The following is a 12774-nucleotide window of genomic DNA, read 5'->3' on the forward strand; positions in this document are numbered from 1 at the left end:
CTGAGGAAAATGTAAAGAACTTAAATAAATGGAAAGATATGCCCACGTGTGGATTGGAAAAGTCACCGTTTTTAAGACGTCCACTCGTTCCAAATTGCCCCACACAGTCAATGTGGTCCTAGTCAAAACTCAGCAGGCTATTCATAGAAATGCACAAACTCATTCTGAAATTTATATGGAAACATGAAGGACCTAGAATAGACAAAACAAACTTGAAAAAAACACACACAACAAAGTTGAAGACCTTATACTCTCTGCCTTCAAGACTTAATATAAGACAAAGATAATGTGATAAAATAACATAACTAAATAGAGTCCAGAGATATTCCAACACACATATTGTCAACTGATTCTTGACAAAGGCACCGTGATAGTCAACGGGCGAAGGGAAGTCTTTTCAAGAAATGGCTCTTGAACAACTTGGTAGTTATATGGAAAAATTTAAACCTCAACCCTTACCTCAAGTGATACACAGAGTTAACTTATTGTGGATCAGAAAGATCCACACATATACTACATAACATCTGAAGAAGAACACAGGGAACAAACAGGAAACAGAAAAAAACACACACTGAAGTCCCCAAATTCAGACATTATTAAAATTAAACATTTTTTGAAAGGCACAATTAAAAATTAAATGGATAAATCACAAACTGGGAGGAAATAATTGCAATACATTTGACAAAGCGCTTATATCTAGACTATATAAAGAGTATACACACATACATGATTGCTGAGGGTGAACTAAATGAAAAAGGCATGATAGAACTCTAAAAGAATGTAAATGTTCTGTATCTTGATTTGAGTGGTAGTTAGGTGGCTGTAAAAATTGTCAAAATGTAAAAACTAAAACTGGCCATTTATTTTAGATCCGTGCATTTATTGTATATGTTATACCTTAAAAAGAAATAAAAGTAACAGGAAAAAGAAAATTTGGGTTCTGCCTGTGCATAAATTTACAATGTAAGGTTTTTCGTTTCATCCTATTTGATATAGAGCTTAGAGATGCGTGATGTAGAAATAAGCTTTCTATGCAGCTTTAGAGCTGTCTACAAGGCTCATATATTTTTGGTGAATTGTTTTATCTTATTTGCTATTTACTATGCTTTACTGCTTGTTTCACATTCTGTTAACTGACCTTGGATTTTAACAAATCTCCCAGGCTGACTTAAGTTGAGATATTTTAAAAATTGTTATGGGAGGAATTATGAGCCTTGATAATTGTTATAATTATTTTATTGAGCAAACTTTAATGAATAGCTAAGCATTCGTTAATAATCTGCAAACATTATTGGCTTTGCAATGGTCTGCTCAAAGAATCAAGAAGTTTCCTTTATCTGACTTCTTGAACAGGGGTTTAGAGAGGAGAATTGGGAAGATTAAAATCAAATCTATTTGTGGACAGGGTGAGGAGGTGAGGTTGGACTTTAAAACAAGCTAACCTACTTTTGGTGAAAGGGCCAGTGGGTAACTAAATGGCTAGACTCCGTTGAATTCATTCCTTTGCTGCTTGATTTCCTCAAAAAACAATTACATTGCTGTGGGGGAAAAGTTGTTGGCAGTAAACTACAAGGTTAGGTTTACTTTCTCTTCTTTAAAGAGTTAGACCATTCTGTAAATCACAATTCAATATATAGAATTCCAAAGTGGAGTTGTTTGTCATTTCATTTGCAGAGTCCCACAGGTTGTCATCTGGAGAAACACGCAGAGCCATAAAAGTGGCTCCTCCTGATTTAGAAATGTAGAGCTTTTAAAATTTATTTCCTACACCCAGTGCTTCATCATATTGGCATTCCACGGCAACGCAGCACAGCCCTGGAGTTGGATTAGATCGTACATTTAGATTCATCACAGCACAACAATTCATATATAGTTTTCCCGAATGAAACATCAGGGAAAATCAGTTCAGAAATGAACTGGGTAAGTCTCCAATTGAGATTGATGACCCAGATCTCATATTATCCTGATAGCAAACATCCTACATACAGCTGTTTGAATTCAGGGGTTTCTAAGACAGTTGACTGACTTAAGATGCTGCTCTAAGGCTGAATTGTCAGTGTGTGCTGGATTACAAATACTCATGATCAATAAAAATCCTGAGGAATACGTTATAAAGAGCAAAATATCCCAATATTCTACAATTCCCAACTCTGAGGATGCTTATGATAACTGAGGTGTATTCTGTAGTGTGTATCCACCAAAACCCATCTGGGACTGACGTCTGGCTCTCTTGGCAGTTGTGGGTATTATAGCTCCCTGTTAATAGGCTCAACAAATATTAACACTAACAAAATAGAAATGCTTTCTACCATCACACTGATTTCAGCAAATCTCTTTTTCTAAATGAATACCTGACATAAGAAAATACACATAGGGTTTTTTCAATATTATTGAATGAATAAATGAATGGAGCAGCCAATCCACATTACATAATTTAATAGTGAATTGGATATTACTTTTTAAGATTGTCTAATGTTTTCTTGTACATTGATTTCACTTCTCAAGGAGGGTTTTAATCTCCTAGGAGACATTTTTTTTCTGAACACATCTATAATTTTTCTGTGGATAGCATAATGCTGTAAGCATACTAGGTGCTTAGGAAATGATAGTTGTTTAGTTACACATTGTTGGCAACATCAAAACATCTTTGAACGCAGTTTTATGGCTCCCTAATTCTTTAGTTGAGATGCCCCACGGAACACCTAGTTTGCCCTGCATTTCCACTGGTTATTACACTATTTTAAACTAGCATTTCCAGTATGAACTTCCTCCACCCCTATTCTTCTTGACCTCCCAGTCTTGCATTTTAACCTGTTTGCTTCACTTATCCCTGAGCCTTGTCCTGTGGTCTCCTCTCCCTCAGCCCATCTTCTCCCTCAGCCACCTCGAAGGACAAAGTGGTAAATTTTATTCCCATTCAGAGCAGCTTTCATCACTCACCAGCATCGTGTCAGGCACTTTTGTGTTATTTCTTTTGTGTTATTTCTGAAGACCTAAGTTACTTGTCTCTCGTATCTGATACTGTTACAGACAGAGAAGCAATGGATTAAGACAATAGAGTTTAGAGTAAAGGCCTGGATGTGCTTACCTTAACGTCAGTTAGGTTTCCTTCCTCCCTCCCTCCCTCCCTCCCTCCCTCCCTCCCTCCCTCCCTCCCTCCCTCCCTCCCTCCCTCCCTTCCTTCTTTTATTTGGTGCCATTGTTTCTTTAAATGTAAAATGGGCTAATAAAAGTCTGTCATACTGTTGCCATAAAAATTAAATGAGTTTATCTATGTAAAACCCCATGAATAGTGGTACATCAGAAAGGTTCAATGACTCTTCACCACTGTTACAATCACTTTTTTCTGGAAAGGATGGACACAGCTGACAAGTACAGCTGAGATGTTGGTGCTCAGAGAGCCAGACAAAACAGGCCATTTATTTTCAAGAGAGTGATGGTAAATGAAGCTTATTTCTTGTAGGTGTGTTAAATATAAGATAAAAAAACAAGGCCTAACCAAATAGTTGGTTAGATGAAGAACTGCCTCAGATAAATACAGAAACCAAATCCCAATACAGTAGATGTATTTAGTAGCTTCACTGAGGAAATTTATTTTACTTCTTGCTATATCAAAATTTGTGGGCTACTCACATCTGAATATATATAATCTATAAAATCTCCCATTTTATTTTTGTCTCATGAAGAATTAAGGGTATTTAAAAATGTCTTTTGCAAAATCTCTCAGATTCTATGGCGGAGGAAGCAATGTAAGACCTAATAAGAAATGTCACAGTAAACAAGTAGTTTTCTTGAGTTGAATTCAAAGGAGGAGAATCTTGAGTGAAAAGAATATTAACAAAAAGCACTAAAACATTACAGCTCTGAAAAGTTAAAGTGATCCTTTCAACAGATATGAATAGAGCATAATTTATGCAACTCTGAGAGCACTGGATTTAGGTGGGGATGGGCGAGGTAGATTTGGCACCAAATAACTTTTGACGCATGCCATGTATTATTTACCAGAAAATTCTACCTCAAGCATTGTTATGACAGGCATAATCACTTGATTAACTGAAGCCAATTGGCCAGTACATATAGTGAAATTTGGTTCAGATATTTCAGGACATATGCGGACAGGGGACGTCAGTAGAAACCTCGAACAGCTGCCTCCTGAACACAGGAAGTCGTCTGCGTGGAGGTGAGAGTGGGGAGATAGGAAATGAGAGGCTGAGCAGAAAGTTCTCAAAACCTGAATCCAAAATTGGTTGATAGGCCATGGACCCCTCTCAGTAGCTCAGATAACAGTTTATTTCTTAGCAATCTTCAATCACTACTTTTGGTTTTTCTGCCTGATCAATCAAATAAAGAAACATCTCACCTGTCTTTACCTCAGAAAAATTCAGTGATGATAAAATGAGGGAAGAGAAGGAAAATGCTTTGAGGCTTTAAGAAAAACTAAGGCACTTTTTTTTTTTTTATACTTTCTAAAACTGATTTATTCTTCTTACATTCTTGCTCAGGCTTAGTTGTACAGGCTTCACCAGGACCCATCAACCCACAAACTTTCAGGAGGACAGTGCTTTGCTCTCACCTTGTGAGGCTGCTGAAAGCGGTCTCCTTGTCCCAGTCTAAGAAACTGACTTGATTAATCTCTGCCTCTTCTTATACCTCATGTCTCCCCTGAGGCAGCTTATTACACAAACAAAATACGAAAGAAGCCTACAGTTTTTACAGTGACAGAGCCAAAGCCTTTGCTGTTATCACTCATGTAGCCCATGGGGAAATATCAGAATGGGTTTGATTTTGGCAAAGAGATAGTCTGCAGAGGTGGTGGAATTTAATAAATCTCTGCTATAAAATACTCATATTTAAGTTTTAGCAGGTCTCAGAGCTCAGGTCTATCTAATCCCTTGCCTCCTCAGTTACAAATTAAATTTCCTTTTGTCACTATTTCTTTGGAGTCTATTTTGAATGAGATAGAAGATGAAGGCCCTGCATTAGCCAGTTCCCTGCACCCTTGAAGCTGAGTCCCTTAAGCTAATTACTTTGATGTGTGTTTCAGAGGAAGCAATGGTTTGATAATATATATTACTTATTGAGTGACACTACTTTTCAAAGACCATCAAAGTTCTATCATTCATTATTTTTTCTTCCCAGACTTCTTAAGATTATTTATTTTACTCATGGGTTCAAGGAAGAAAGATATAAAAATAGATTAACTAGCTTTTCTGGCAAATGATGACTTGGATCCAAATGTAGTTGGTTTTAATATAATACAATTGACTAGTGGTTCTGAAAATAATCTGCTAGCAATTATATATCTATATCTACATCTACATTTATCTATTTATCTCTATACTCACATATATACACACATAAAATCATATGTAAATATGCATTATGTTATACATATTATTTACATACATTATGCATTGTTTTGATATATTAAATATAAGTACATACGTATGTGTGAATATTTATGTGTACATGTATAAGATTAATAACACGATAAATTATCCTATGATATTAAATTCTCTCAGCCCCGGTTTTCACACCTTTGAAAAGGCCAGTTTGGACTAAATGACCTCTTAGCTTTTAAATTTTGTGATAAATAACTTTAGGCCACTAGTGTGTTATACAACGGTTATGTAAGCTCTCAGACAAATTAATTTGGGGAGCACTAAAGATCACAGCAACTCTGTCACAAACATTTTTCTCTGGGACAGAGAAAGAAAATAAAACAGGCCAATTTGAGTTGAGCTCATGACCTCTCCCACTGCTCCCTGTTTGTTTGGTGGTGTAATTAGATGCACTAATCATCCAGTGGATTATGATTTTTGATAGAGAGATAATCCACTCTTCTTCATTTGCAAATCTAACAGTGGGAACTTGCACATAGTCGGCATTCAACAAAAGTATATGGTTAGATTTTTAACTTGCTTAGAAGTGTTTTCAATCATTACTTTAGCTTTTATAAATAGCATTATTACTGGACCACTTCCAACACCTACACATACTGACAGGGCCCTTCGTTACCTACTGTGGTAATATTGTGTTGCATGGAGCAAAGAGCCCCAGTCACCTTAAAGAAGCTATTGAAATGGATTTATATTCATGGCATTTGATTTACTAACAATGCACCTAAGGCTGTAGACGTAGACCTTGTATGCATGCATAATTCATGCACATTCAGCATTTAAACTCCACCCAGGGTTTATTTTAAAAAGTCACATTGATTTTGATTTAAAACCCTAAAGAATAAGCAGAACCAAACTGCTAGGTCGTTTTTATTAATAATATTTCATTCTTTACCACTGGTTAGGATGGTAGTGATGGCAAAGCCTTTGCTAAGCTAAGCCTTATCCTCAGAGCCTCAATAAAGGGCTTCCTGGGAGTTGCGTTTGAAGAGTAATCAATTCAGTTGAAGGTTCAGCCAGATCCCTTTTGAGTTTCTTTATACTTTGAAAATAAATAGAGGTTCTTTAAAAGGATTAGCAACTTACCCCCACTCACTAATTTGGAAAATACATCACAGTGACCAGCGTGACACTTTCAGTGAGTAAAGAACACAATATCTTGAATTAAAGAATATTACTAACTTCCAGGCAGCACTGTCAGAAGACAGAGAGGACAAAAACACAATGTTTCTGCTTCAGTCCCCTAGCTCTTTCTTTCCAGAGGCTGGAAGGAAGATAATATGCTGTCAGTCTGGTCTGGTCTCACTTTAAAATTATTTAAAAAAAAAAAAAAAATGCTGTAGTAGGAGGAGACTGCTCTTAGCATGTTCTAAATATGTCTTTAAAAAAACCAAAAAAAACCTTTATTTATTGATTAGTTTTGAGAGAGAGAGAGGAAGGGAGGGAGGTAGAGAGAGAGGGAGAGACACATTGATTTGTCGTTCCACTTACTTAGCATTCATTGGTTGATTATTGTGTGTGCCCTGACCCGGGATCAGACCTACGTTGGTGTATGGGGACCAGGCTCTAACCAGCTGAGCTGCTCAGCCAGGGCCCATATATATGTCTTTGTTTCGAGCCTTAGTTTCTTCATCTGTGGAATGAGGATTATCTTTAGAATCCATTTCCATTCTATTGTTCTCAGTTCCTAATCTGAGGCAGCAGAGGAATGAATTGAAGCCACCTCTTAGAAGGAAATTCCTAAGAAGTCATTTTTCAAATGAAGGTGAGATGTCAAGAAATAGATTTCACATTTCAGCCCTCAAGGAGGAGCTTGCTGAGGGCAGTTTATCTTAAGCTAGTTGCTCAGAGAACTATACTCAGAATAAGATGGTTATCTGAAGGGCCCTTCATATTCAACAAGGGCTACTGTGGAGAGTAGCTTTGTGTGGGACCAAGAGATATGTAAATATCCCAAATATCATTGTAGCTTAGCTGTTTCCTAGCCTTACTGGTAATGATGTACATGTTTCAGAGGTGGGAGGTGATATTTGCCCAACCACGCATACTGTACAGTCCTTAGGTGGTGCCCTCTATAAGGGGTAGTAAAAGTGGAGTTTTTGTTCCAATCATCATCTATTGCTCAACACTGTTGAGGCCCAAGCCTGTCTACTAGCACCTTTTGGTAACATTTTACCTTAGCAGGTACAGAATAAAACTTCTTTTCTTCCTTCCCTGTGTGTTCCAGTAACATTCAAGTGCACCGACATCCTATCAGTCACACAAGGTAGAATTCAGGAGATTACCCTTGACTTGCTGCTTTCCTCTAGCCTTGGCATCCCATCCCTCCAGGTCTTTTGGTCTTACCCCAAATGTTTCTCAAGTCTCTGACTTCTTTCCAACTCTGCAGACACTACTCGCACACCCGTTATCAGGTTTCACTTGAGTTACTCTCATGTCCTTCTGGCACCCCACCCTGTGTCATTCCCCATACTGCTTCAAGAGTAGGCTTTTTAAAGAAGACTTCCCTGATAAAAGTCATGAAAGGCGTCTCATTCTCTTAGGAGAAGGAAGAAAAAGTCAAACATGACCTGAAAGGCCCTTCTTGGGTGGCCTAGGCTGAGTTCTTCAGCAGCGTCGTCTTGTACCATTCTTCCAAACTCCTGATCACAGTGTCCCAGCCACAGAGGGCTCAAGTGAGGTCTTAGTCAAGCCTTGCTTCCTTTTGCTTTGGATCCTCAAGCCACAGTTGTCTCCTTGCCACAATTCTCTCTCCCATATCTTTGTCTGGTCAATTTCCACTTACTTTTTTTTATGTAACAACTTCCATGTCACTTGCTTGGGGAAACCTTCAGTTATGGACTGAATATCTATGTGCCCCCTAAGTTCATACGTTGAAGTCCTAGCCTTCAATGTGATAGTAGTAGAAGGTGGGGCCTTTGAGAGGTAGGTAGATTTAGATGAGGTCACAAAGAGTCAAATCTATAGGCTCCTTGATCTTGGACTTCCCAACCTCCAGAACTGTGAGAAATAGATGTCTGTTGTTTAAGCCACCCGGTCTCTATGGTATTTTGTTATAGCAGCCTGAGCTGACTAAGATACCATTTTGGAGCCTCCAGACTGGGATAGCTATGCCTACTTTGTCCTTGTGGCTTTTTGTGGGTTTTCTTCATAACACCTCTCACAGTAGGACTGTGTGTGATTCCTCAATCCATAGCTCCTTCCTCTAAGGCAGGGGTGGGGAACCTTTTTTCTATCAAGGGCCATTTGGATATTTATAACATCATTCACGGGCCATACAAAAGTATCAACTTAAAAATTAGCTATGAAAAAAAATCTCCTAGATTTATTAAATTTTGAGTCCCACCTGTGGTTGCCTTAGCAGGGCCAGACCCAATATTTTGCAGACTATATAGGGCCTGGGGCTGGATGTTCCCCACTCCTGGTCTAAGACTGTCCTTGTTCATTGTCACAGAATCTAGCAAAATGTCCGGTTCACAGTCTATACTCAGCACTCAAAAAAATACCTGTTGATTGAATTTAAAGTAGTTTTAGATAAATCAATTGATTCATTAGATGTTTAGATTGAAAATGTCTATTTCCATAGATAATTCTGAATTACAGGAAACAGGCCAGCAAACAAACACTTTTAGCATGTGGAATAGTCTGTTAATGACTATTAGCACATTTTAAAAATCTTTCAGGTAAGAAGATGTCCCTTTCACTTACAAAGAGGAGACTTTTCCCAATATAGTCAAGTCAGAAGCTCAATTTGGATATAGCCAAAAAGATTCCATAACCTTGGTTTTTCCTTTAATGGCATAAAAAATATAAGATTATGACTTTCACATGTAAGCATACCTCTAGAGTTATCACTTTCCAAGGGTGAAGGGAATCTAGAAACCATGTCCTGCTGGGAAGTGGCTAAAGAAACCAGAGGCAGGAAGATGAATGAAAAGTCTATGCAGTCTTCAAATGTTCAGAACGCTCTGGGGTAGAAGAGGCAGTAATTTTGTTTGACTGAAAGGCAAGGCTAGGACGAATGAGTGAAAATTATATAAATCTAGGCCTAGGTTTCAATTCAATTTGAAAAAGAGCTTTCAACATCATGCAATGCATGCTCAGCAACGAAGTAGGCCATTTTCTGAGTTAAGGAATACCTCGCCCAAGCAGAGATGCTGTAGAAGAGATTTCCTATTTCAGTTCCTGAGCTATTTGTATAAAGGCTCCTCCCTGGCTTGAGTGGAGAAGGGAATGGCCATCTAGGGCTCTGTTGATGCATAAAAGATTATCCCCCTGTAAATCTAAATCTTCTTGGAGGACTCTGCTTAACTGACGAAGTTTGGTTTCTATATGGGTTGAATCCATATTTGTGGAGATTCTAACCCTTGAAAGCATTTGGGGAAAAAAAAAGACACAAGTTAAAAAAATAAGAAAAAGAAACATTTCAGTTCAATTTAAGGGGCATTAGTTTATAGTAAAATGCATGACATTTTAGAAAAATTGTCTATTTTACAATTAATAGCTAATATTTCAGACAGGCACTTTATTTCCTATCCAGTTACTTTGCCAATATTTGATTATGGTGAAGCACTTGATAGGCAGGTTAGCTTGATGTTTTTAATGAGCTGGATATGCTCTCTAATGGAATTGCTAAACTGGTGCTAAATTGTAGCTTGGGGACTTATTGTGAGATTCTATCTTTTTTTGTTAGTTTTCTTCATCACAGAGAAGAGACCTTGAGCTGGCTTCAGGTAGTATAATGAATAATAACTGCTGGCTTTTGTAAGAATTACCCTATATCATTGACTTCGTTTAACCTTTTTTAACTATTTAGTGTGTCGAGGATGTAAACATTCATTTAAAGACTCTTTTACTTTGTATTTTTATTGTCAATTCTAAATTATTCCAATATTTTGAATTATATTTATGGCTTTTACCACAAATGCCTTATTTTTTTAAAAATATGTTTTTATTGATTTCAGAGAGAGGAAGGGAGAGGAGGAGAGAGATAGAAACATCAGTGTTGAGAGTCATTGATCGGCTGCCTCCTGCACACCTCCTGCTGGGGATCGAGCCCACAACCAGGGCATGTGCCCTGACCGGGAATCGAACCCCAACCTCCATGTTCATGGGTCGATGCTCAATCACTGAGCAATGCCGGCTGGGCTCAAATGCCTTATTTTTCACTTTGTGGTAGAACTTATATACTTAATATTAATAATAAGATCTATCGCATTTAAATTTTTTTCTATATCATATAAGTATCCTCTGAGCCCCCCACTATTTCTGGTGGGAAGTTCAAATTCAGGTGAGTTTGGGATGTGGGGAACTTCATGCAGTTCAGAAACCAAAGGAAGAATCTCTCCTGTAGCAGATCGTGATTAGCAAGGTGCTCCTTAACTCGGGAAAGCCACCGTGCCGCTGAGAACTTGAGATGTCCCCCAGGGCTGGAAGGTCAGGAAGCAGCCGGCCTTTCGTTCACGGTGGAGGCATCCGCACCCTGCTCCTGCTACCCAGGGCTGCTGGTAATGTGGACGTGGATTCCCCCTCACCCACTGCGTGTGCTGCGTGGAGCAGACCTGGCAATGCCTCGGGGGGGGGGGGGGCGTCGAATAACCTGACCACATACTCATTTGCAGAGACCTTAGCCACTGGTATGGAGGCCCTTGTGCTCCCCAATAGCCTCATGTTAAAGAAATCACCCTAAAGGATTCTGCAGTTGCAGGAACTATTCGCATACAGATTTTTTCCCAGGTTAGGGAACGTTTGATATGTAACCACTCCTCCTCATGCCTTTCGATGCTCTTTCTCAAAGCTGATGGTGCTACGTCCTCCTACTTGCTCCCTAAGCAGGCTTGAATTTAAAAGCGGCACGTTTCTCCCCTGTGATCAGGATGCAGGATAGCATAAATGGTGCTCTCTCTCCCCCGTGTATGGTTACAGAAAGCTGCTCTTAAAATCATTTTCCTCGTCACAGTTTCTGTGTGTGTTTTAATAATTCATCTTGTTACATGTTCATGTGTTGATGTCTCCTTTACTCGTTCGCATGTGTAAATTAAGAACTACGTCAGTCACGGTGCTGTGCTTTATGCTCTTACTGAGTTTGAGTTTCTTAAAAACAAGGATGCATCTAATACAATGTGTCAGCCCCCAAAGCCAGTACAGGGTCTTTAATATTGCAGACTCAATAAACACAAATGTAATTAGTTAATTATCTGTCCACAGGGATCCGTGTCTCCTATCTTCCAGGCATTAGTTTGACTGAATAGAGAGCTAGACTGTCAGCGTAACTAGGACTTATACAGAATGCAAGGAATGACTGCCTGGGCTAGGGGGACGCATGTGAGTGTGCATACGTGTGTGGTCTCAAGCGGTTAAGCACACGAGTGCGTATGCAAAAATCATCATATATATTTAAAGGATATTAAATTAATTTCTATGCTCTCCATTTTTCTTCTATCTGCCATTTACTGGAACTCAATTGAGTTACTCAAATGTTAAATATATCTGTTGGAGCAGATAAACTTAGTCCACAGGTTGCTGTGTCCTGGGTAAGTGTTTAACCAGTGCTCCAGATTGGGGGAGAGGGACACTGGTTCTCTTCATCACCTGTCCCCAAATTCAGATGCAAGGGACTTTCCTCCCCCACACCAATTAAAGATCCTCAGCTCTATCTCTGCTTTTCTTGTGCTCATTGCTGTTATGAGACATTGTGTGTGTGTCTAAGTTTATGCAGATGTGTGTGTGGGCGTTGGGGGAAGGTAACCTACAAAAGTCAGGTGGAACTCTAGGAGCTTTGGGTACTGAGGGCCACTGCTTGTGTGTGTAGCTCCCTGGAGATTCAGGAAGAAAGCTCTGCTCCACAGGGCAGCAGGGAGGACAGCCGGGCAACTGCCAGAACCCCACTGCTGTGCTTCCATGGGCAGAAGCAATAACACCTCTTGTATTGTCCCTTTACTGAGCTGTCCCTCACTTTTGTCCTCATGCACAGACCCTCTCTCAAGGGAGTAGCCAAAGCACCCACTTATCTCTCTTCTTTTCCCATATTCCCTTCGGCTGAAATCCCTTCATCTCTCCCTCTGCATGTTCCTCATTCCCTAAACTCTCCTTCAGTCTTAAAGCCCAGTTCAGGGACCCTGGGCATAATCTTTTTAACTGGCACATTCTTTGCAAAACAAAAGCAAGGAAAATTAAGCTGTATTTTCTTTTTTCTCCTTTTAGTCAATTATGGGAGAGGGGAGAAACCTTCCTGAGTTAATATCTCAAAAAATATCACTTGCCACACAGCATTGGGAGTATACATTACTTCCATGGTCCATATTACCCTCTAGCAATTAAATATTTTTCATTGGATAATTGTATTATATATGGAATAGTGCCAGGAACTCCAAGA

Source organism: Miniopterus natalensis, chromosome 8 (genome assembly GCF_054644295.1).
Source record: "Miniopterus natalensis isolate mMinNat1 chromosome 8, mMinNat1.hap1, whole genome shotgun sequence".
Lineage (NCBI taxonomy): Eukaryota > Metazoa > Chordata > Mammalia > Chiroptera > Miniopteridae > Miniopterus > Miniopterus natalensis.